Raw genomic sequence first — 26,222 nt, forward strand, 5'->3', positions numbered from 1 at the left:
GGTTACTTTGCTTTATTGGGTAAGGTTAGCTTCTAGCTCCGGAATAGTGACAGGGTTGTATTATAAGCCCAGGTTTTAAAAAAATTCCAGTCCTTGCAACATAATAGTTATAAAACTGGAATTAACTTCAAAACTCAATGTGCAGGTTTTGATTAACATACAAAAATAAATAAATGTACTTCTGTTGACATGAGGGTGGATTTATTGTGTTCTTTAAAAACATCATTGAAAATCAGTGGATAATAAGCTGTCACTCATGCGAAAATCATTTTCACTAGTCACGAGGTAATCACCAATGACAAAGGCCATTCAGCTTGATTTAGCTAATCCATCCAGAAAGTCCTTATAGGATAAACACATATCAAATCCTGCACAATACCCTCAATGTATATTGAGCAATTTGAATAATTCCAAAATGCAGCCGTTGTTAACGAAAGGGTGTTTTGACGATTTTTTCCTGCTGGTCTGAGAATTAGAATGAGGTCAACCATTTTATGACTAGGGTTTCTCAATTTGTGCCTAAATTAGTTTGCTCCAGGAAACCCTACATAGTCCAATCCAAAATATACCAATTGTTGAGTAAACTGCGACATCGTGTAATAATGAGCACAGTGCAGCTTCACTCTGTCAGAGACATCAATGGCCAAGGTGGATATAGAAGTTTATTAATAATACTACTTTGTTTAACTACATTTGCAATGAAGTGATCAATATTATCACAAGGTTAAGATTAGTAAAGTTACAATAAAGATAACTTGACTCTTAGTATTAATCAACACAGGCCCACAATTTCCTCGCAGTTGATCTCGGATGTGCAGAGGGAACTATTTACAAGTGGGGTTTCCACCAGACATCTGGAAAAGTTGCGATGGCAGAGTGGGAAAAGCTCTGAGGAAATGCCATAACATAAATCATCATAAACCCAACACTAACTTTGTTATAAGCTTCATATTATATCAGTATTAGCTGGGTTTCCTTTCTAAATGTGTAGAGGTTATTTTAGGATATACAGGATCACAGTGTAGTCGAATTGTGTTGAAGTTCAATATTTATATTTAGTGTGTCACTGCATTGTGTAGCTCAAGAAAATAGAGCATGTATGCTCATGCTACATCTAGTTGCCAACCAATTTGGCAAAAGGCCAAGAAACAGGCTTTAGGCCCATCGGCAATGGACCTAACACCCATTTCAGGCAGACAGCCTGGACGATTACAGGGCACTCTAATCATTGTGGCATGCAGCACACTTGCAATACAGAGTAAGTGTGCACAAAATACATTGGAACCTTCAGCACCAGTTTTGTGCCAGGAAACAAGCTCCACACAATCAAATTTTGAGGCCAACGACTCTGACTACTCCCTCATTACCATAGTAACAACTAAGATTATGCTAAATTCATGAATTGGGACTTGAACCCACAACCTTCTAACTAAGAGGCAAAATTTCTAAGAGCTATATTAGATGTTTAGGATTGCAGTCTACTCTTAATGCGTTTAAGTTCAATAATTGTATTTTGTATGTCACCGTAAGTTTCATTTTTAAGCTGCCTCTTGATGAAGTGAGCCTAAAATTACACAACTTCTTCCCAGAGTAGCAGTTATTGACTTGATGCTGAATTTAAGCACTGAGGTCATCATCCCCAGAACATATATGTGCAAGTCTTTTACCTTTGGTTATCTTTCTTCATAGTTTAAATAACTTGACATGCACAGAACCTCTCTGTTAACTATTCTACAGATTTCTCAGTGCTCTGAAACTTAAGTTATTAACACATTACTCAATTTCTCACAATTGTGCAAAACATTTTGGACATTCCAAATCCTTCAGCCTTAAATCGTTTGTAAAACCTCTTCTGAAAACCTTCTTTAACCCTTGCTCTTTCCCCCCTTCCATCTTCTTTCAATAGGATAGAATCTTGCTTTGAATACCTTACATTATGGTGATGGGAATACCACTCCAGGTCACTTTACCATTCAGAAAACAATTTACTTAAACTATTTCTAAGGTGTCACTAGGTATGCAGACATGTCTGGAAAATTGTAACTGTGCCTGTGGGAATCACAGTAACATTTTGCTGATAACAAAGTTGAGAAAGATCAGCACACAATGCTTTCTAGCCATAAGACTTTCTAGTTCCTTGTTCCTATTCCAGGTCCCAGATTGCTTGACCTAAAGAAGTGAAGTGCTCTAGCTTGCATGTGACTCCAGATCCACAGTATTGTGGCTGACTCTTAAGTGCTCTCTGAAATCACCTAGCAAGCCATTCAGTTCAAAGAACATTAGGTTTGGGAAACAGTGCTAGTGCCAACAATGCCCACAACCCATGAAAGATTTTTTTTAAAAAGTCTTCAGTCACTATTGATATGAAACAGAACTAAACCAGCTACATAAATGCTGTGACTAATAGACCAGGTCATGACTAGGCACTCTGTGGTGACTTCTTACTCCATAATACCCCAAAACCTCTTCAAGGCAAAATTTAGGAAGGTGATGCAATAATCTCCAGCTGCATGGAGAGGTTGCAGCTCCCACAACACTCAAGAGGCTCAATAATATTTAAGACAAACAAGTTCTCTTAATTGGGTGTGTTATTGGCAAACTAATTTCAATATAAGTTTGAGGTCATTTTGATCAGAAGAACAAGGAAGTCATGTACTGCTTGGCTAATAAGAGTCTAAATGGGACAGAGCACAAAGGAATCTAGGGTTGCAGATACACGAATCCTAAGGCCAGGTTATTTATGTCGGCGAGCCGGGGGGGTGGGGGGGGGGCGGTGTTGGGGGGTGGCGGGGCCCGCTCACTGAAGCATAAAATGATGCAGGATGACGTCGGGCGAAACTCCCGACATAACCCCACCTCATTTCAATTTTCAGGTCGGCGGGGGCGCAGCTGAATCAGCAGTGTGCTCGCCGACCTGTCAATGGCCTACTGAGGCCATTTAAAAACGAATTCGAGTAATTAATGGACCTGCCTTAATTAATGGTCCAACCTTAAGGTTAGAGGGCAGGCCGGGAGTCCTGGCGGGCATTGGAAAAAGCATGAAACCTCATCCACGGGCGGGATGAGGTTTCATGAGGGTTTTAAAATTTTAATATAAGTTTGATTAAAAGTGATGGACATGTCCCAACTCATGTGACAGTGTCACATGAGGGGACATGTCAGGGAAATTTTATTTTTATACATTTACCATTTTTAAATTTGGCACTGATCTCCCTGAGGCAGCACTTTGCACTCCCGGCTGAGGGAATAGCAGTTAGCGCTTCCTGGCGGATGTCACACTGGGTGAGCCTTAATTGGCCCATCCACATAAAATGGCAGCGCACCTCCAATTGGGGGTGCTGATCAGAGGTGCGCCTGCACGTGCCCGCTCCTGCATTTCCTCTCGATGGGGGGAAAATTCTTCCCAGAGAAAAGCAAACTGAACACTGGAGTTCATTACTAATGGGCGAAAATTAAGAAGCCAAAGTGTTATGCATCGTTTGTATTGAGCCTTGGTTAGACCACAGTTAGAGAACTGTGCACAGTTGTGGTCTCAATATCATGAAAAAGATATAGAGGCACAGGAGAATGTGAAAAATATTCACAAGGCCAATACCAAAACTCACAGGATATGTTTATCAGGGAAGGCTGAGCAGAACAGTGCTTTTTTCTCCAGAAAAGCAAAGGCTGAGGAGTTATCTAAGGGAGATCTTTAAAATAATAAAGGGATAAATAACATAGGTAAAGAATGTGAGCTGGATTATCACTATTGAGACAGGCATGTCGAGTTGCAAAATTTCCTGACTCACTGGACCTACCTTAGATGCGCAAATTTGCTCCAGGGGTTGGGGTGGGGTGGGGTGAGCGGGTGGTGGTTGGATGGGCGCAGGATAGAGTCGGGCCCACCGACCCTGGAAGCAGAGTGTAGGTGGCCAAGGGGGGTGCTTTGTCCCAGTTGTATTACACATTGCTAGGCTCTCTAGTCTTCACCCTTATGCCCCCTCACCTCCCACCCACTCCCCATTGCCACTCACACCCTCCATGCTAACTCAATGCCTACTCATGCCCCCACCCATCCCCTGCCCCCTCAGACCCCCATGCCAACTCAATGCTAGCTCATGTTACTCACTCACCTCCCCTGCTCCCTCATCGACCCCATTCCACTTCCATAGCTACTCATCCAGTACCCACCATGGTCAGACCACAAGAGCCACGTGGAGATGGAGAAGAATAAACTTCTAACAAGCTAATTCAGTTCCGACATACACACTTGGCGTAGCGCCACACCAGGAGCATTTATTGGCTGGGGGTGGGACTTTGGCCCCTCACTCAGGCAGAAGTCTCGTCTCAGAGAGCTGCAAGCCAATTAGATTGGCCAGTAACTCTGTAGTCCCAGCAGTGATCAGGACTGGGACTATAAACACTCCCCAAATTCTAAGTCCCAGAGTGAATGCTGGGGTCTCACAGCAAGCAGGGGAGGTGAAGTCCAAGGAGTTGGGGAGAGGGAGTGGGGTTCTTGATGGATAGGTTGAGGGGTCATGTTAGGGAATAACCACAAAGGGCAAACCTTGGGGGGGGGGGAGGTGTTTGGGCGGGGGGGGGGGGGGGGGGGGAGGTGTGCATGATGTGGAAAAGAGGCCCTTGAGGGAGGTGACCCCACCCCACCCCTTTACGCTCGAGATCTGAACAGGGTGACCTGCTGGGCTTCCCCCTGCTCCCTAGCTCCTCCTGCCAGCCTCAATAATTGGCCATGTAAGGGCCTCAATTGGGGCAAGGGAGGGCAGGCTGCCATAGGCTTTTCCCTACCCTCAGCACCTCCAAAGTAAAATTGCAGCCAGTTTGGGAGCATGCAAGGGGGTGGTGGAAGGGTCACCTGAGGAACTTTATGTGCCCCCCCCCCCCCCCCCCCAACCCCCCACCACCTGCAAACCTGCTGATGGGAAGCTGAAAAATTCTGCCATGGATAGCGAAAAATCTCCCAATCTTGAAATCCATTCAAGCTTTTAAATCTCCTCTAGTGGTTAATCTCTTATAAAAGTAAACAAACTTTTATTCAAACCCCACATCAATCAAAACAAAAAAACTGCGGATGCTGGAAATCCGAAACAAAAACAAAATTACCTGGAAAAACTCAGCAGGTCTGGCAGCATCGGCGGAGAAGAAAAGAGTTGACGTTTCGAGTCCTCATGACCCTTCGACAGAACTTGAGTCAAGTTCTCAAGTTCTGTCGAAGGGTCATGAGGACTCGAAACGTCAACTCTTTTCTTCTCCGCCGATGCTGCCAGACCTGCTGAGTTTTTCCAGGTAATTCTGTTTTTGTTTTTGTCCCACATCAATCAAACCCTTTACTAGCCTCCTTAAACTGGCTGTCAAACTGTGAACTCAGAACCCACTCTCAGCCAAATATTCACAATGACATAATAATAGACCTCGGGGAAATGTCAACAAATAACTCTACTGAAACTGCATACTTAGGTGCTAACGTAGGATTTTCCGCTTGGCATACGGGGGTGCACCTGACATACTCAAGCGTGAAATATCGCACAATGACGCTGAGCGAGTGTCCTGATGTCATCACGCACACGCGTGATATTTCGGTCAGCAGGCACATGTGAGAGTTGGCAGCACGCCCACTGAAAGTTAAGAGGCTTAATACGGCCATTAATCAATTAATTAACCGCTATTTTTCATTGCCTGCCCAATGTTATGGTTGGCGGGCGGGCAAATCGGCCAGGAGGCCTTTGGATTTTTAAGGAAACCTCAACCAAGGGTGGGATGAGGTTTCTGACATTAATTTAAAAGAAAATATTTGGGCAGAATTTTTATCATCAACACGTTTAGGTGAATGATTCTTATGGGTAGAAATTTCTTATGGGATTTTAAAATCTTTATTTAAGGGTTTAAAATTACTTAGCTCCCTGAGGTAGCTCTCTGCCTTCAGGGAAATTTCATTGCACACTCTCCCACACCCGTGCTGACTTCAGTGCTCACCCTCCTCCTGCCCCCAGCCCAGCCGCATTGAGCCTTTCAGCATGCATTTCACGTTGGCTGACCGTTAATTGGCCAGCCAGTGTGAAATTGTGGTTGGGGGCCGATTGCAGACAGTGGGCTGAGTCCTGGCCACTCCCAGGCCCACCTGCCGTGCCCACCCGACAACCTCAAAATCCTGCCCAATGTTTTTTCTAACCTACACCAGATAGCCTTTCAATCAAAGAAGTCCAGCAGAAGGTTTTTGTTAACTCCCAGTGATAACTTCAGTCTGGGTTTTTTAAATGTTTAAAGATCAGGGGATTTAAAAACATCAGAACATGACATTTAAACATACTTTGTGCTCCTTTCAAGAGCATGTACATCTACTCCATCAATTCCTGACTCCCATATTGCAGTCTAAGGCCCTTACAACAGTCAAAATGGGGTATATTTGAACTCAGCACTAAGATCAAATGGCCCTGCTGAGTTCAGGTTTCCCTCTTATGTGAATCATGCCCCGCCCCCTTTCTCCTACTGGCAAAATGGGATCTGTCAAAAATTGGGGTGGGACTCCTGCATCAGCATCCAACTCGCCACTTTTAAAGGTCTTTGGAGCCTTCTTGATTTTGAAAATCCAACCCAGATGTTTCTACTTGGTGGGGAGACCAAAGCTAGGGTAATAAATATAAGATAGTCCCTCTTAAATCCAATAGGGAATTCAGGAGAAAGCTCATTACACAAAGGGTGGTAGAAACTCCATCTGCAAGGATATAATGATATGTTGCCATTCTTCCATTGTTCCTCAGTCAAAATCCTGAAACTTCCTACCTAACAGCATTGTGGGAGCACCTTCACAACACAGAATGCAATAGTTCAAGAGGTAGGCTGACCATCACCTTCTCAGGGGCAACTAGGGATGGGCAATGAAGCCCAGCCTTATCAATGGCACTCACATCCCAAGGACAAATGCTTAAATGTTTAAAACTGATGCACAGCAATCTAAAGTGGTGGCTATGCAGTAGCCAGACCAGCTCAGAGTCCAGAAGGCTGCAATCCACTGCCTGACAAGGAAGAGAATGGCAAAGGCGAAGAATAATTAAAATAAGGAGCGGGTTCGGGATCAGAAAGACCATTGGACCAAAGTAGGTCAGTGTTCTCTTGGTTCATTACACACATCGACTTGTGAAAGTTAGTTCAAAACCTTCAAACCCACTCAACCTTATCATTAACCTTGAGAGAGAATCCCTCTAAGGCCACCACATTTACTGTGTCCCTGAACTGTTCAAGGCACCTGGTTATTTTGTGACTTTTTCAGCTACATAAGTTACAAGGCATTCTGTAACTAAAGACAGTTAAAAATTAAGAGGTATAGAAGGAAACATTGTGAATGCTGTAACTCTGATCTTAAAAACAGAAAATGCAAGTCTGTTAACATTTGAAAAGAGCAAAGATAAGTTAGGAGCAACCTGTAATGGCCCTCTGCATGCACATTCTTTGGATTTCACATCTCTCTTGCCAACAGATTACAGCCTTTTTAGCGCTGGAATTGATTGGTCTCTGATGCCTATTCAACCAGATGACATCATTCTGGATTACCTTGTATCATTTGTTCAATGTGTCATTTGTGACATCTTCTGGGACTGACTGATGACATTGAGTCCAGTTTACGTGCCGGCGTTTACTCCCTCTATTCATGGCTTATTAATCAGAGCTGTCAAAGGGGCCATCCACCTGAAACATTAACTAACCTCTCTTTCTCTCTCCAGCTGGATCTGGTGTGTGTTCCCAGCAATTTCTGGTTTTTACAGATAAAGCATTATAGTGGGATAATTAGAGGGTTAATCAAGTGGGAGAAAGAGCACATTATGGTGCTTAGAAAGGTGTGCAGTGTCTTACAATGCATTCAACATATGTCACTTAATGACCTCTCTTGTTTCTGAGGATCAGGATGGGTTAGTGATATGATTAATCTATTAGCACTAATCAAGAAATAACTGAGCCTCAGCTTTTCACTGATGGTTGCATTGTTGGAGGTGACGGTTTACGTGAACAACAGGTGGGGATTTGTTCCCTGGGATAGGGATCATGGCTGATTTTAGTCATCCTGCTTATTTCTTATTACTGAAGCTCCTACTGCTGCCCTGGTTGAGGTCAGCTACTCAGCTGATCAAAACCTGGTGCTTTTCTGGTCTGGACTGCTGGGAACCTCACCACTTGATGCATGTGCCCAGTGAGCCACTGGAGGAGCTGACAGAACCATTAAAAAAGAAAGAAACAGAGGCACAGAATTAGACATTGAAGCGTTGTCTCCAGCCATTCCTCCCTTAATCTCATGATGCAAGCGGTAAATAAAGACTGTGTATAAATGACACACAATCGCATGAAACCATTTTTTACCATGGAACCTCTGAACCACAATTAGCACTAGTGATAGTAGCACACAGAAAAGGAGTCCCATGTCTTTTATCATTGCATTAATAAATCATAAATGCGTCCAATGCTTCTCCAACCACTGCGTGACAAGCCTGACGTGATGATTGTTTAGAGTTCAGTCACGGTGTGGCACTAAATCTGTTTACCAGTTCAGACTGCTAAAAGGTCAGCCCATCTGGACAGCTGTCAGTAATCTTAGGCATCTGTGAGCTTCTAACCTACTCAAAAAAATGAACCTCAACATATAGTTACCGACAAAGCAATTAACACGAGTGGACATAGTTATGACCGCAAAGCACAAGTAAAGTCTTACCTCATGAGAAATGAAGAATAATGATTACTTCTTTCCACAGATGGGGCAGCAGCTGGATGAAGTCTCTCGGCTGTTATCTGTTGTGCATCATACAAATCCCAAGACTGTAGTTGATGGAAACTGATATTGTGAGCTGGGATGACTGAGCGCTGCAGCCTTAAAACCACAGGATTCCAAGTATTAGGGAAGGGGGCTGAAGGGCAAGTTAAAATTGTCTCAGTGATGCAATTCTTTGAGTTTAGTGAGAAGAACAACAAAAACCTGAAAGTGAGCAGTCCCTTGTTCACAATTCAACTTTGAGAGACTGCTACCCTTCATCCAATTATGTCCAAGCCAATATTCTAAGTAATGGTGGAAAATTCCAGAGCACTAAGATAACATACTCCTGTGTTCTCAAGTAAATCAAAGGCATGTGTGGAATTTAAGGCTAGCTTCAGCACAAGAAAGGGCGTCCATCTATACTCTAACAGATGTGGTAGCCTCTGCATGCTAACCTGTCAGGCAGACTTTTAGACCAATGTAAAGTGCAACTTTGGTGCTGAGTAGATGTATACTCAATGCAATATTATGCAGTACGCGGTGCTTCCCCGCTTTTACTAATTTCAATTACTGAATTTGTAAAACTAAAATCATAATGAATAATCCAATTTCACTAATTTAAAATAATTGCAAACGCCAGAGGAGAAGCAACAAATCAGAATGAGGATATTTCTGATTATTTTTCGAACACAGCGGAGTCAGTTTTCATTTGTTGTTTTTATGCTCCTCCTGCATCACCATCTCAGTTACAGTCTGTCTAAATTATCTAATGTCAATAGATTTTGCTCCTATACACACTTACAATAAGAGGTAGCCAGCTTGCTCTTTTTTTAAACTGAGTACATCCAGAACAGTTTGAACTGATTAGTATTCCAGACAAACTGCATATGGCAAACCAGAGCAGGCGCGACTATCACCTGCGGCTGTTTATGCAAGATGTGCTGAATACTTAAAAACCCTGGCAATAAAACAATAGCACAGAGCTCAGTGTGATTTTAAAAGATATAAAGAGTGCACATCAAAAAACAAAAACTTGTAATGATCTTGGCCCATAATCAGAGTGGGTTGCTTTAGCAAGAGAGTTTTGAAGCCAACTCCAAGCTAGTTGTCCACACCTCACACAATTGTATGAGATGTCAGTGCCAGAGCAGAAAAATCTAGTCACTTGGGGTTATTAATAGCACGGCTGTGAGACATCAGCTACAAATTGTCAGGAAGTAAACACAAAAAGAAAGGGAAATGAGTTCAAAGACAAATTTCCAGATGTTCTTTTTCAAAGAAGTAACATAACAACAGAAGAAATTTAAAGCAGATGTACCTCCTTGTGCTTTATTGTTTGACTTTGAGCTTACAACAAATTCATGAACCTCTTTAGAGGGCTCTCCCACAAATCTCAGTTGGTAGGTGTAGTGCCCAGTGAGAAATGAGCCATTCAGACCAAGAATATCTCAGAATCTATCACTGATCTATATGACTTGGCTGAGCACAGCCAGGACAGCTGTAGAACGCTACACTGACCCTCAGTGTCTCTGGATCAGGAAAGGGGGAAAATAGTCATGGCACCCACTCACTGAGCAGAATTTAATGCCCTCTCCTGAGGTGGCAGAGGGCATTTAATTGTGATGAGTGTGGAGAGCCTGTCACCTTCCCACCTCAGTCCCTGTTGAGTCCAGGGCAGGAATGCTTGTGGACAGCCTTCCCAGCCTGCTTCCAATTTAAGCCCTTAAGTGGTCAATTAAAGCACAGTTGTGTCTCATTCCGCTGGTGTAAAACCAGTGACAGGTGGAGCCTCAGTCATGCGAGAAGCACTGAAAGAAAACCCCTGGGGTTGCTTGCAGATTTCGAAGAAGAGTCCTTCATTGTCATGACAATTGCCTACAGGCACAGTGCCTGATTGAGGGACCTGGCATCAGGAATGTGAGGGGGGCCCACTGAGAGCCACACCCTGTCCTTGCTGCTGACTCCCTCCCCTCTCTACTGTGGCCCCCACTCTATGACCCCCTTTTCCCCAATCACTCACCTGTGCCCTGGGTCCTTTGGTTATGCTGGGCTTTGGGTGGTTGCATTACAAGCAGCAGCCACCACCTTCCCAGTGGTGCTGTCGAGCAATGCACAGCTGCTAGCCTCTGATTGGCCGGCAGCAATCAGGGGATATGATTTACGTCCCTTGGTTCTTTGATCCTGATTGACACTTAATTCAGCGGACCTTCCCAAAAGTAGGAGATGCAGGGCTCTTACTGGCTCGTTAGCTATCGGGCAAGTCCCCTGCAGCCTCCATTAATTTCCACCCATGATCACTATTCAATGCCTTCCACTAGAGATCATGCATAGGTAGAAATTGCAGGGAGGAAAGAATAACTTGGTGACACATGAACAATGGTCACTTGGCAATGGCACGGTATTGGACTTTGTGGAATCAGCACAGCAACTTGAATTTATATAGTGCCTTTACTAGAATAAAATGCCCCAAGAAGCTTCATAGGAGCATTCAAAAGAAAAATTTTTCACTGAGGTGCTAAGGAGATGTTGACCAAAAGCTTGGTCAAAGAGATACAATTTAAGGACTACCTTAACGGTAGTGAGACAGAGAGTTGGAGAAGTTTAGGGAGGGAATTTCAGGGTTTAGGGCCTAGGCAGCAGAGGGTACAGCCACTAATGATGGAGTGATTAAAAGCAGAGAAGTTCAAGAGGCCATAATCAGAGCAGTACAGATATCTCAGAGGGTGATGGGGCTGGAGGAGGTTACAGGGATAGAGATGGATGAGACCATATCGACAGATTTGAAACCAAGTATTTTAAAATCATTGCTTAGAACCAATGTAGCAAGCATAGGATGACATTTGGTGGGAGTAAAGGACATTGGCAGCAGAGTTTTGTATGATGTCAAGTTTACAAGATGTGGGAGGTTGACCAAGACTGGGCTGGAATTGTCAAGTTTGGAGGCAACAAAGGCATGGATGAGGGTTTCAGCAGTAGATGATTTGAGAATGGGACAGAGTCGGGGCAATGTTACAAAGGTGAAAATGGGCAGTCATGGTGATGGCATGAATACATGGATGCAAACTCATCTCAGGGTCAAATATGACAGCAAGCTTGCAGACAGACTGGTTGAGCTTCAGACAGTTACCAGAGAGAGGGATGAAGCTGGTGGTGAGGGAATGGATTTTGCAGCAAAGGCTTCCAGCATCCCAATGCTTAATTGAAGGAAATTTTTGCTTATCCAGTGCTGCATGTCGCATATGCAGTCTGAGAATTTGGGAGCCAATATAAATTAAGCCTCTAATTGCTTTTTAAAATTAAAGGCAAATGTGAACATATTGCATGAAGCCTTGGTACAGTCCTACATTAAGGTTTCACTTTTCAATCAGAATCAGAATCCTGTCTGTGTTATGAAAGACAACTTCTTATTTCCTGATATCCTGACAGGGTACCAAAAGGTGCAGGTGCAAGCACCAACACAAAGATGACTTCAAATTCAGTTTACCTAAACTGAACTATCATCAGAACAATCAGAACATTAACAGCAAAACTGGCCAAGTGATGTAATATGTGCTGAAAGAGAATTGCTAGAAATACACATATCACAAATATACAAATTAAGAATTGAGCTCCCCCCATAAATGGGAATAATAGTACGAGAGAGAAAGAAAATACATTGTGGCAAAATAAAAATATAGTCATGATGAAAATTTCAAAATAATATTAATACCCAAGTTTACTTTTCATAAATGAATAATTCAGAACATGGGTATGCAAATGAGAAATACAGAGAAATGTGTATGAGTGACTATGTTCACCTTCAAACATGCTAAGAACTGTAGGGAACAAAACCATAGATTCAAGCCTTGGTATTTGGAGTTATAATGTAAAACTTCCTCCAGTCACACACACTGTGTAAAAATTAATACAATGATCCCTTGAATATCAACCAAACTGGCGTCCAATAGAGAAAGAACTTCAGATCTACTTTGATGAATGGTCCATACCCAAACCATTAATCTGCCTTTCTCTTGTCATAGACTGTCATGTATTTCCAACATGTTCTTTTTATTTCCAGTATTTACAGATTTTCATTTTATCACAAGAACTTCAGAAGCTCAAACAAAGTTACAACGATGAGATCAGGAAGCAATTCAAGATAATAACTGAAGTTTGAAGCTGAACTCAGGCAGACAATTGTAGGATAAGCAAAATTACAGGAGAAGGGATCATAGGAGTAGGAGCAGGTCATTCAGCCCCTGGAGCATATTCTACTATTTAATTAGATCATGGCTGAACTATAGCTCAACTCCATTTACCTGCCTTTGATTGTTTGTTATGTTGACCTCATAAAAAAACTGTTGATCATAGTCCTGAAAATTTCAATCAGCTCAGCATCGACAATATCTAGGGGAAGATAATTCCATGGGCCAAAATTTTATGCCCCCACCAGTGCTGGCAGATGGAGGGGAGGTGTTCATAAAATCTGGTAACATAGTGGGGAGGTCATGCCCATTGCCTACCCACCTCTACTGGAATTTTACTAGTGGTGGGGAAGGTGTCAGGTGGCCTTCCCATCCCTGGGGCAAACAAAGCCCTTAAGTGGCCAATTAACAGTCACTTAAGGGCCTCTTCCTGCTGCTGCTGGCATTGTGCCAGCAGCAGGGAGTGCTCATACCAGGTGCAAGGTACCTAACCATGGGTGGGAGGTGCCCCTCCTGTTTGGGCACACTTTGTCCAATGGCATCCCCCACCATGGTACTTGCCAGCCCCGCTTGTTCTCTTCTAAAGTCTTCCATGGTAATGTGAATCACATGGGCCTTGTATCCAGGTAGATATGCTAATTAACTATCCTCTCGATCCCCAACTTCATTCAATCTCGGAATTAAAAAGATAGTTTGAAGTATAACAGTTTACAAAACCTGACATTCCCAACATCTCTCTGACTTGGAGACCAACAGTCTATCCACCATCAGTACAGCTGCCCTGGTCATTGGTTACAAGTGTGAATAATTCAAACCTTCTTTCCAGTCTGACAACCTGGGGCCCCTTTAACCTCTGATAACTGAGCCACCCAAGCTTGTTGTTGGGAAGAACTCAGAACAGGTCACATGACCCCCTTCACTAATCCATTTTACCTTAATTAACCAGACAGTCCCCAAAAAATAACAAACTTCTGAACTTTGTATTTCAGGCTTGGAAGTGGCAAATTAATGGTCACTTGAGGGCCTCATCTGGTTGGTATTTTACCAACAGCAGGGAGTGCCCACACCATGTGGCGAGATCATCAGGTGCCTGGCTGAAGGCTCGGGTGAAAGGAATCCCTGTTGTTCAGGCAACCTGTGCCCAATGGTGCACCCCACAAAGGTTCCCACAGCACAGCATGCAACCATTTCCTAAATGGCCCTGGATATTATGCATGTATTGCCTTACTCAGAATTCCATTCCACGTATTTGTCACACATTGTGTGACATTCTTGACATTGGCCTTCACCGATCTGAGCCTGCTTCTCGGAGCATGGCTGGGATTTTATGCTTGGCCGGGAACTCCACCCATGACGTAAATGTTGGGGGTAAGCCTGCCTCCGCTCTGGTGGCTTGATCCCCAGCCTTTTAATGGTCAACGGGCTATTAAGTCGCTTGAGGTGAGACTTCCACCCTCATCTGGGAGGAAGTCCCACCTCTGAGTGCAGCTGACCAACCAACCAGCAGTGTCACTCAGCCATTCCTGGGATTAGATCCGGTCCCCAATGGCGATCATCATTGGAGCTGAATACTGAGGCAAGTTGGGTATTGCTGGGTCAGGCTGGCTTGTGCTGGGAAATGGGGAGCGAGGTGGAGGGAGGGGCGAAAAGCTGGGTAGCCAAGTTGGACAGGGGAGAGGGAATGTGGGGTGGGGCGGGGCAGATCTTGCCTACCAGCAGCACAAGCAGTGAAAGCTGCTGGGCTTCAAAGTTGGAGATGGTCTCTGAACGTTGCAGGAATATTTGCAGTGGGGGAAAGAAGAGGCCCTAAAATGGCCATAATTAAGGGCATCTTAAGACGACTGAAGAGCCTCAATTGCCCACAGGGGGCAGGGTGCCTGACGCTTCCCCACCACAGGTAAAATTGCAGCAGGGTGGACAGGCAGGCAGAGGGAATGGCATCTATGGCATTGTGCCTAATTCTGCACCCTCTTACCTCCCCCTCCCCCCACCCCACCACTGCTGCATGCCAACCAGCCCGGGGTAATGTAAGATTCATCCCCATGAGTTTCTTGGAGTTTTCATTGGTCTGTTATGTGCTACACTCAGTATAATTACGGATCTTCCAGTCAGTGACGGAATTAGAGCACACGCTGCTGACCACACTCAAAACTGCGGCCTTACCTTTTTACGCTGGAACCTAAGGAGCTTCTTGTCCTGGCCCCACGTTGAAAACACCATTGACGTCATTCAGGAGCATTAGTGTTGAGGCACAATTCCAGTGATGCCACGTCTTCTTTCAGTCATAAACTGAAGATATGGCCCTTGGAATCTGCATTCAGTTCAGTGAATTTCACTGTTTTTAAATGCAGCTCTTAATTGTTTTAATTCTTGGCTTCCCCCTCTCAACCCCATCATTCCCACTACTGCTCAGCCCCCAAATCATGACACTGCACAACCCCCAAAGCCTGACACTGCTTGCCCCCCAAATCCTGACACTGCCCACCCCGATTCCCGCCCCAAAACCCCAACACTGCTCACCCACCATGACAGAATCACAGAATCACAGTGCAGAAGAGGCCCTTCGGCCCATTGAGTCTGCACCGACATGTGAAAAACACCTGACCTACCTACCTAATCCCATTTACCAGCACTTGGCTCATAGCCTTGAACTTTATGATGTGCCAAGTGCTCATCCAGGTACTTTTTAAAGGACGTGAGGCAACCCGTCTCCACCACCCTCCCAGGCAGCGCATTCCAGACCATCACTACCCTCTGGGTAAAAAGGTTTCTCCTCACATCCCCCCTAAACCTCCTGTCACTCATCTTGAACTTATGCCTCCTTGTGACTGACCCTTCAACTAAGGGGAACAGCTGCTCCCTATCCATCCTGTCCATGTCCCTCATAATCTTATATATCTCGATCAGGTCGCCCCTCAGTCTTCTCTGCTCCAATGAAAACAACCCAAGTCTATCCAACCTCTCTTCATAACTTAAATGTTTCATCCCAGGCAACTTCCTGGTGAATCTCCTCTGTACCCCCTCCAGCACAATCACATCCTTCCTATAATGTGGTGACCAGAACTGCACACAGTACTCCAGCTGTGGCCTCACTAAGGTTCTGTACAACTCCAACATGACCTCCCTACTTTTGTAATCTATGCCTCGATTGATAAAGGCAAGTGTCCCATATGCCTTTTTCACCACCCCACTAACATGCCCCTCTGCCTTCAGAGATCTATGGACACAAACGCCAAGATCACTTTGTTCCTCAGAAATTCCTAGTGCCATGCCATTCATTGAATACTTTCTTGTCAAATTACTCCTTCCAAAGCGTATCACCTCACACTTTTCAGGGTTAAATTCTATCTGTCACTTATCTGCCCATTTGACCATCCTGTCTATATCTTCCTGTAGCCCAAGACACTCAACCTCACTGTTAACCACCCAGCCAATCTTTGTGTCATCCGCAAATTTACTAATCCTGCCCCCAACATAGTCATCTATGTCATTTATATAAATGACAACTAATAGGGGACCGAGCACAGATCCCTGTGGTACGCCAATGGATTCTGGCTTCCAGTCACTAAAGCATCCTTCTGTCATCACCCTCTGTCTCCTACAACTAAGCCAATTTTGAATTCACCTTATCAAATTACCCTATATCCCATGTGCCTTTGCCTTCTTTATAAGTCTCCCATGTGGGGCCTAGTCAAAGGCTTTGCTGAAATCCATATAAACGACATCAACTGCACTACCCTCATCTACACACCTTGTCACTTCCTCAAAAAATCCAATCAAATTTGTAAGGCATGACCTCCCTCTGACACAGCCATGCTGACTATCCCTGATCAAACCTTTCCTCTCCAAGTGGAGATAGATTTTCCTCCTTCAGAATTTTCTCCAACAGTTTCCCTACCACTGACGTGAGACTCACTGGCCTGTAGTTTCCTGGCTTCTCTCCACAACCCTTCTTAAATAGCGGAATCACATTAGTTGTTCTCCAGTCCTCTGGCACCTCCCCTGTGGCCAGAGAGGAATTAAAAATTTGGGTCAGAGCCCCTGCAATCTCCTCCCTTGCCTCCCTCAGCAGCCTGGGACACAGATCATCTGGATCTGGAGATCTGTCCACTTTTAAGCCTGCCAACACCTCCAATACCTTGTCACTCCCTATATCAATTTGCTTAAGAACCTCACAGTCTCTCTCCCCGAGTTCCATACCTTCACCCTCATTCTCTCGGGTGAAGACGGATGTGAAGTACTCATTCAACACTCTAGCAATGTATTCTGGCTCCACCCATAGATCACCCCTTTGGTCCCTTATGGGCCCTGCTCCTTCCCTGGTTAACCTCTTCCCATTGATATACTGATAGAATATCTTGGGATTTTCTCTACTTTTACCAGCCAGAGCTTTTTCATATCCCTTTTTGCTAATCTAATTGCTCTCTTAAGCTTCACCCTGCACTGTCTGTACTCCACTAATGCCTCTGCTAATTTGCTTCCCTTATACTTGCTAAAAGCCTCTCTTTTCCTTCTCATCGTATCATGAATTTCTCTGGTTATCCATGGTTCTCTGGGCTTGTTACTCCTTCCTATCACCCTAGAGAGAACATGTTGAGCCTGTATCCTTCCCATTTCTTTATTGAACACCCCCTATTGCTTCTCTGTAGATTTCCCCACAAGTAGCTTTTCCCAGTCTACCTTTGCCAGGTCTTGCCTTATTTTACTAAAATCCGCTCTCCCCCAATCCAAAACATTTTTTTGCAACTTGTCTATTTCTTTGTCCATAACAAGGTTAAATTGTACCATGTAGTGGTCGCAATCACTAAAATGCTCCCCCACCACCTCAGCCACCTGTCCGGCTTCATTCCCCAGAATTAGGTCCAGCACTGCGCCATCTCTTGGATCCTCTACATATTGACCTAAAATGTTCTCATGTACACATTTCAAGAAATCCACTCCATCCAAGCCCTTAACACTATGGGAAAAAATTTACGGCAGTGGAATTTTACATTCCCGCCGAAGCCAATGAAGTTTAGAATGGCTCGCTGCTTCTTACAGCCCCGTCCCTGCTGAAATGTAAAATTCTGCCCTATGTCTAACCCAATTAATGTTGTGATTGTTGAAATCAGCTAATATAATTACCCTATTGTTATTGTTTTTACACACCTCCACAAATTGTGTACATATTTGCTCCTCAATTTCCCGCTGACTATCTGTGGGTCTATAATAAAAACCTAACAATGTGGCTGCCCTTTTTTTATTCCTAAACTCTACCCACAAAGCTTCATTCGATGCCCCCTCCAAGATATCATCTCTCCTCACTGCAGTAACTGACTCCTTAATTAATAATGCAATGCCTCCTCCTCTTTTACCCCCTCCCCTGTCTCACCTGAAGATTCTATATCCTGGAATGTTGAGCTGCCAATCCTGCCCCTCCCTCAACCATGTCTCATTGATAGATACTATATCACAATTATCACAATTCCATGTGTCAATCGTCACTCTTAACTCATCTGTTTTCCTGTAATACTCCTGGCATTAAAGTAGAGGCCATCCAGCCTTGCCTTACTCCCTTGAAGCTTAATGCAGCTGTACTCCCTCTGACTTGATTGTTTTACTATATGATAATGTGTCCCTTTTCTGCTAACATTCTGTGACCCCTCCCCCCCGCCGAATTAGTTTAAACTCCTCCCAACAGCACTAGCAAACCACCCACAAGGATGTTAGTCCCTGGTTCAGATGTAGACCGTCCCACTTGTACAGGTCCCACCTTCCCCAGAAACGGTCCCAGTGATCCAGGAATCTAAAACCCTCCCTCCTGCATCAACTCTTAAACCACATATTCATCTGCACTATTCTCCTATTTCTGAGCTTCCTAGCATGTGGCAATGAGGTAATCCAGAGATTACAACCTGAGAGGTCCTGCTTTTTAGTCTACTGCCTAACTCCCTGAATTCTTGATGCAAGACCTGATCCCTCTTTCTACCTATGTCATTGGTACCAACATGTACCATGACCTCTGTCTTATCACCCTCCCCCTTCAGGATGCTCTGCAGCCAGTCAGTGACATCCCATGTCCTGGCACCGGGGAGGCAACATACCATCCTGGAGTCACGTTGATGGCCACAGTAGCACCTATCTGTTCCCCTCATTATAGAATCCCCTATTACTATTGCTCTTCTTCCCTTCCTCCCCTCCTGTACAGACAGGCTGCTTGTGGTGCCGGAAGTTTGGCTTTGTCCGCACTCCCTGGAGGAACTAGCACCCTCATCAGCCTCCAAGATGGAATACCAATTTGCAAGCGGGACCACAGGGGTCTCCTGAACTACCTGCCTATCTCTCTTGGACTGCCTGGTTGTCACCCATTCCCTTCCTTCCTTAAGTCCCTTCATCTTCGGTGTGACCACATCTCTAAACATGCTACCCACGATGCTCTCAGACTTGCAGATGCTCCACGCTGTCCCCAGCCGCTGTTCCAGCTCTGAAACCCGAGCTTCCAGGAGCTGCAGCTGGACACACTTCCTGCACACATGCAGGTCCCGGGCACTGTAAATATTCACGGCTTCCCACATGGAGCACGAGGGGCACACCATGGCTTTGCGCTCTCCTGCCATGACTTATCCCTTTAAATTAAACCTTTTAAGTCAATTACTCTAGGACCCTTCTTTCCTGATCCTCGTTACTATAGAATACACAAACTATAAATCACAAAAAGACTTTAAACTATAAGCGATTAAAGTAGTAAATACCATACCCACTACTTACCAGTGATTTCTTTCCCTTGTAGCCTCTACTGATGCAGCAGGGCAAGACCCACGCTCTGAAGATTTAAGAAGTTGGAAAGCAAGGAAAAAATGTAAAGAGTACCTCGTCCCCTAAGCACCGATTTCCCACTTTGGACCAAATTGCCAATACCCACTCTGGCTGTGCTCCACTCAGTATGTGCTCTCTCCCCTGTTTGTGTGCAAGCAGACTGTAATGTGCTTCTAGATAGTCCCTTTCTTAAATAGAGCTCAGGTGAGCTTAGATGACTCACACTAGTTAAACTTCAAATAGTAATCAACGCCCATTCAGGCCCTAATCAGGCTTCAGGTGATTTACAGTTAACTGTCACACAGTCAGCTACCTTAGCAAAACCCCGAAGCTGCTCACCCACCCTCCCAAAACCCTGACACTGCTCACCCACCTCCCAAAACCCTGACACTGCTCACCCACCTCCCAAAACCCTGACACTGCTCACTCCCCTCCCAAAACCCTGACACTGCTCACCCCCCTCCCAAAACCCTGACACTGCTCACCCACCCTCCCAAAACCCTGACACTGCTCACCCCTCCTCCCAAAACCCTGACACTGCTCACGCCCCCCAAAATCCTGACACTGCTCACCCACCTCCCAAAACCCTGACACTGCTCACGCCCCCCAAAATCCTGACACTGCTCACCCACCTCCCAAAACCCTGACACTGCTCACCCCCCCAAAATCCTGACACTGCTCACCCACCTCCCAAACCCTGACACTGCTCACCCCCCTCCCAAAACCCTGACACTGCTCACCCCCCCTTCCAAAACCCTGACACTGCTCACCCACCTCCCAAAACCCTGACACTGCTCACACCCCCTCCCAAAACCCTGACACTGCTCACGCCCCCCTCCCAAACCCTGACACTGCTCACCCCCCCTCCCAAACCCTGACACTGCTCACCCCACCTCCCAAAACCCTGACACTGCTCACCCCCTCCCAAAACCCTGACACTGCTCACCCCCCCTCCCAAACCCTGACACTGCTCACCCCCCCTCCCAAACCCTGACACTGCTCACCCCCCCTCCCAAACCCTGACACTGCTCACCCCACCTCCCAAAACCCTGACACTGCTCACCCCCCTCCCAAAACCCTGACACTGCTCACCCACCTCCCAAAACCCTGACACTGCTCACCCCCCTCCCAAAACCCTGACACTGATCTCCCCCCCCAAAACCCTGACACTGCCACCCCTCCTCCCAAAACTCTGACACTGCTCACCCCCTCCCAAAACCCTGACACTGCTCACCCCTTCTCCCAAAACCCTGACACTGATCTCCCCCCCCAAAACCCTGACACTGCCACCCCTCCTCCCAAAACTCTGACACTGCTCACCCCCTCCCAAAACCCCAACGCTGCTCACCCCCCTCCCAAAACCCTGACACTGCTCACCCCCCTCCCAAAACCCTGACACTGATCTCCCCCCCCAAAACCCTGACACTGCCACCCCTCCTCCCAAAACCCTGACACTGCTCACCCACCTCCCAAAACCCTGACACTGCTCACCCTCCTCCCAAAACCCGACACTGCTCACCTCCCCTCCCAAAACCCTGACACTGATCTCCCCCCCCAAAACCCTGACACTGCTCACCCCCCTCCCAAACCCTGACACTGCTCACCCCACCTCCCAAAACCCTGACACTGCTCACCCCCCTCCCAAAACCCTGACACTGATCTCCCCCCCCAAAACCCTGACACTGCCACCCCTCCTCCCAAAACTCTGACACTGCTCACCCCCTCCCAAAACCCTGACACTGCTCACCCCCCTCCCAAAACCCTGACACTGATCTCCCCCCCCAAAACCCTGACACTGCCACCCCTCCTCCCAAAACCCTGACACTGCTCACCCACCTCCCAAAACCCTGACACTGCTCACCCACCTCCCAAAACCCGACACTGCTCACCTCCCCTCCCAAAACCCTGACACTGCTCACCCACCTCCCAAAACCCGACACAGCTCACCCCCCCCAAAACCCCAACGCTGCTCACCCCCACCTCCCAAAACTCGGACACTGCTCACCCCTCCTCCCAACACCCTGACCCTTCTCACCCCCCCCCCAAACCCCGACACTCCTCACCCCCCCCGCAAAACCCTGACACTGCTCACCCACCTCCCAAAACCCTGACACTGCTCACCCACCTCCCAAAACCCTGACACTGCTCACCCCTTCTCCCAAAACCCCGACACTGCTCACCCCCCTCCCAAACCCTGACACTGCTCACCCACCTTCCAAAACTCTGACACTGCTCACCCCCCTCCCAAAACCCTCACACTGTTCACCTACCCAAAACCCTGACACTCCTCACCCCCCCTCCCAACACCCTGACCCTTCTCACCCCCCCCAAACACCGACACTCCTCACCCCCCCCGCAAAACCCTGACACTGCTCACCCCCACCTCCCAAAACTCTGACACTGCTCACCCCCCTCCCAAAACCCTGACACTGATCTCCCCCCCCAAAACCCTGACACTGCCACCCCTCCTCCCAAAACTCTGACACTGCTCACCCCCTCCCAAAACCCTGACACTGCTCACCTCCCTCCCAAAACCCTGACACTGATCTCCCCCCCCAAAACCCTGACACTGCCACCCCTCCTCCCAAAACCCTGACACTGCTCACCCCCCTCCCAAAACCCCAACGCTGCTCACCCCCCTCCCAAAACCCTGACACTGCTCACCCCCCTCCCAAAACCCTGACACTGCTCACCCCCCTCCCAAAACCCTGACACTGCTCACCCTCCTCCCAAAACCCGACACTGCTCACCTCCCCTCCCAAAACCCTGACTCTGCTCACCCCTCCTCCCAACACCCTGACCCTTCTCACCCCCCCGCAAAACCCTGACACTGCTCACCCACCTCCCAAAACCCGACACAGCTCACCCCCCCCAAAACCCCAACGCTGCTCACCCCCACCTCCCAAAACTCTGACACTGCTCACCCCTCCTCCCAACACCCTGACCCTTCTCACCCCCCCCCAAACCCCGACACTCCTCACCCCCCCCGCAAAACCCTGACACTGCTCACCCACCTCCCAAAACCCTGACACTGCTCACCCACCTCCCAAAACCCTGACACTGCTCACCCCCCTCCCAAAACCCTGACACTGCTCACCCCCCTCCCAAAACCCTGACACTGCTCACCCACCCTCCCAAAACCCTGACACTGCTCACCCACCTCCCAAAACCCTGACACTGCTCACCCACCTCCCAAAACCCTGACACTGCTCACCCACCTCCCAAAACCCTGACACTGCTCACCCACCTCCCAAAACCCTGATACTGCTCACCCCCTCCCAAAACCCTGACACTGCTCACCCACCTCCCAAAACCCTGACACTGCTCACGCCCCCCAAAATCCTGACACTGCTCACCCACCTCCCAAAACCCTGACACTGCTCACCCCCCCAAAATCCTGACACTGCTCACCCACCTCCCAAACCCTGACACTGCTCACCCCCCTCCCAAAACCCTGACACTGCTCACCCCCCCTCCCAAAACCCTGACACTGCTCACCCACCTCCCAAAACCCTGACACTGCTCACGCCCCCCTCCCAAACCCTGACACTGCTCACCCCCCCTCCCAAACCCTGACACTGCTCACCCCACCTCCCAAAACCCTGACACTGCTCACCCCCCTCCCAAAACCCTGACACTGCTCACCCCCCCTCCCAAACCCTGACACTGCTCACCCCCCCTCCCAAACCCTGACACTGCTCACCCCACCTCCCAAAACCCTGACACTGCTCACCCCCCTCCCAAAACCCTGACACTGCTCACCCCCCTCCCAAAACCCTGACACTGATCTCCCCCCCCAAAACCCTGACACTGCCACCCCTCCTCCCAAAACTCTGACACTGCTCACCCCCTCCCAAAACCCTGACACTGCTCACCCCCCTCCCAAAACCCTGACACTGATCTCCCCCCCCAAAACCCTGACACTGCCACCCCTCCTCCCAAAACCCTGACACTGCTCACCCACCTCCCAAAACCCTGACACTGCTCACCCTCCTCCCAAAACCCGACACTGCTCACCTCCCCTCCCAAAACCCTGACACTGATCTCCCCCCCCAAAACCCTGACACTGCTCACCCCCCTCCCAAACCCTGACACTGCTCACCCCACCTCCCAAAACCCTGACACTGCTCACCCCCCTCCCAAAACCCTGACACTGCTCACCCCCCTCCCAAAACCCTGACACTGATCTCCCCCCCCAAAACCCTGACACTGCCACCCCTCCTCCCAAAACTCTGACACTGCTCACCCCCTCCCAAAACCCTGACACTGCTCACCCCCCTCCCAAAACCCTGACACTGATCTCCCCCCCCAAAACCCTGACACTGCCACCCCTCCTCCCAAAACCCTGACACTGCTCACCCACCTCCCAAAACCCTGACACTGCTCACCCTCCTCCCAAAACCCGACACTGCTCACCTCCCCTCCCAAAACCCTGACACTGCTCACCCACCTCCCAAAACCCGACACAGCTCACCCCCCCCAAAACCCCAACGCTGCTCACCCCCACCTCCCAAAACTCTGACACTGCTCACCCCTCCTCCCAACACCCTGACCCTTCTCACCCCCCCCCCAAACCCCGACAGTCCTCACCCCCCCCGCAAAACCCTGACACTGCTCTCCCCCACCTCCCAAAACCCTGACACTGCTCACCCCTTCTCCCAAAACCCCGACACTGCTCACCCCCCTCCCAAAACCCTGACACTGCTCACCCCTTCTCCCAAAACCCTGACACTGCTCACCCCCACCTCCCAAAACCCTGACACTGCTCACCCACCTCCCAAAACCCCAACACTGCTCACCCCTCCTCCCAAAACCCTGACCCTTCTCACCCCCCCCCAAACCCCGACACTCCTCACCCCCCCCGCAAAACCCTGACACTGCTCACCCCCACCTCCCAAAACCCTGACACTGCTCACCCCTTCTCCCAAAACCCCGACACTGCTCACCCCCCTCCCAAACCCTGACACTGCTCACCCACCTCCCAAAACTCTGACACTGCTCACCCTCCTCCCAAAACCCTCACACTGTTCACCTACCCAAAACCCTGACACTCCTCACCCCCCCTCCCAACACCCTGACCCTTCTCACCCCCCCCAAACACCGACACTCCTCACCCCCCCCGCAAAACCCTGACACTGCTCACCCCCACCTCCCAAAACTCTGACACTGCTCACCCCCCTCCCAAAACCCTGACACTGATCTCCCCCCCCAAAACCCTGACACTGCCACCCCTCCTCCCAAAACTCTGACACTGCTCACCCCCTCCCAAAACCCTGACACTGCTCACCCCCCTCCCAAAACCCTGACACTGATCTCCCCCCCCAAAACCCTGACACTGCCACCCCTCCTCCCAAAACCCTGACACTGCTCACCCCCCTCCCAAAACCCCAACGCTGCTCACCCCCCTCCCAAAACCCTGACACTGCTCACCCCCCTCCCAAAACCCTGACACTGCTCACCCTCCTCCCAAAACCCGACACTGCTCACCTCCCCTCCCAAAACCCTGACACTGCTCACCCACCTCCCAAAACCCGACACAGCTCACCCCCCCCAAAACCCCAACGCTGCTCACCCCCACCTCCCAAAACTCTGACACTGCTCACCCCTCCTCCCAACACCCTGACCCTTCTCACCCCCCCCCAAACCCCGACACTCCTCACCCCCCCCGCAAAACCCTGACACTGCTCACCCCCACCTCCCAAAACCCTGACACTGCTCACCCCTTCTCCCAAAACCCCGACACTGCTCACCCCCCTCCCAAAACCCTGACACTGCTCACCCCTTCTCCCAAAACCCTGACACTGCTCACCCCCACCTCCCAAAACCCTGACACTGCTCACCCACCTCCCAAAACCCCAACACTGCTCACCCCTCCTCACAAAACCCTGACCCTTCTCACCCCCCCCCAAACCCCGACACTCCTCACCCCCCCCGCAAAACCCTGACACTGCTCACCCCCACCTCCCAAAACTCTGACACTGCTCACCCCCCTCCCAAAACCCTCACACTGTTCACCTACCCAAAACCCTGACACTCCTCACCCCCCCTCCCAACACCCTGACCCTTCTCACCCCCCCCAAACCCCAACACTCCTCACCCCCCCCGCAAAACCCTGACACTGCTCACCCCCACCTCCCAAAACTCTGACACTGCTCACCCCTCCTCCCAACACCCTGACCCTTCTCACCCCCCCCCAAACCCCGACACTCCTCACCCCCCCCGCAAAACCCTGACACTGCTCACCCCCACCTCCCAAAACCCTGACACTGCTCACCCCTTCTCCCAAAACCCCGACACTGCTCACCCCCCTCCCAAAACCCCAACACTGCTCACCCCCCTCCCAAACCCTGAAACTGCTCACCCCCCCTCCCAAAACCCTGACACTGCTCACCCACCTCCCAAAACCCTGACACTGATCTCCCCCACCAAAACCCTGAAACTGCTCACCCCCCTCCCAAAACCCCGACGCTGCTCACCTCCCTCCCAGAACTCGACACTGCTCACCCACC

At 48.4% G+C, this 26,222-nt stretch overlaps 1 protein-coding gene across 1 annotated transcript in view; it reads right to left on the reverse strand.

Annotated features, from left to right (window-relative positions):
- jcada (junctional cadherin 5 associated a) overlaps nucleotides 1–8,713 on the reverse strand; it is a 329,178-nt gene extending 320,465 nt beyond the window's left edge. Inside the window, exon 1 of the mRNA XM_041183712.1 lies at nucleotides 8,696–8,713. The gene's annotated coding sequence lies outside the window, so the exon portion shown is untranslated. The remainder of the gene's footprint in view (nucleotides 1–8,695) is intronic.
- Between the last annotated feature and the right edge of the window lie 17,509 nt (nucleotides 8,714–26,222).

The sequence above is a fragment of the Carcharodon carcharias genome, chromosome 3, assembly GCF_017639515.1.
Source record: "Carcharodon carcharias isolate sCarCar2 chromosome 3, sCarCar2.pri, whole genome shotgun sequence".
Taxonomy (NCBI): domain Eukaryota; kingdom Metazoa; phylum Chordata; class Chondrichthyes; order Lamniformes; family Lamnidae; genus Carcharodon; species Carcharodon carcharias.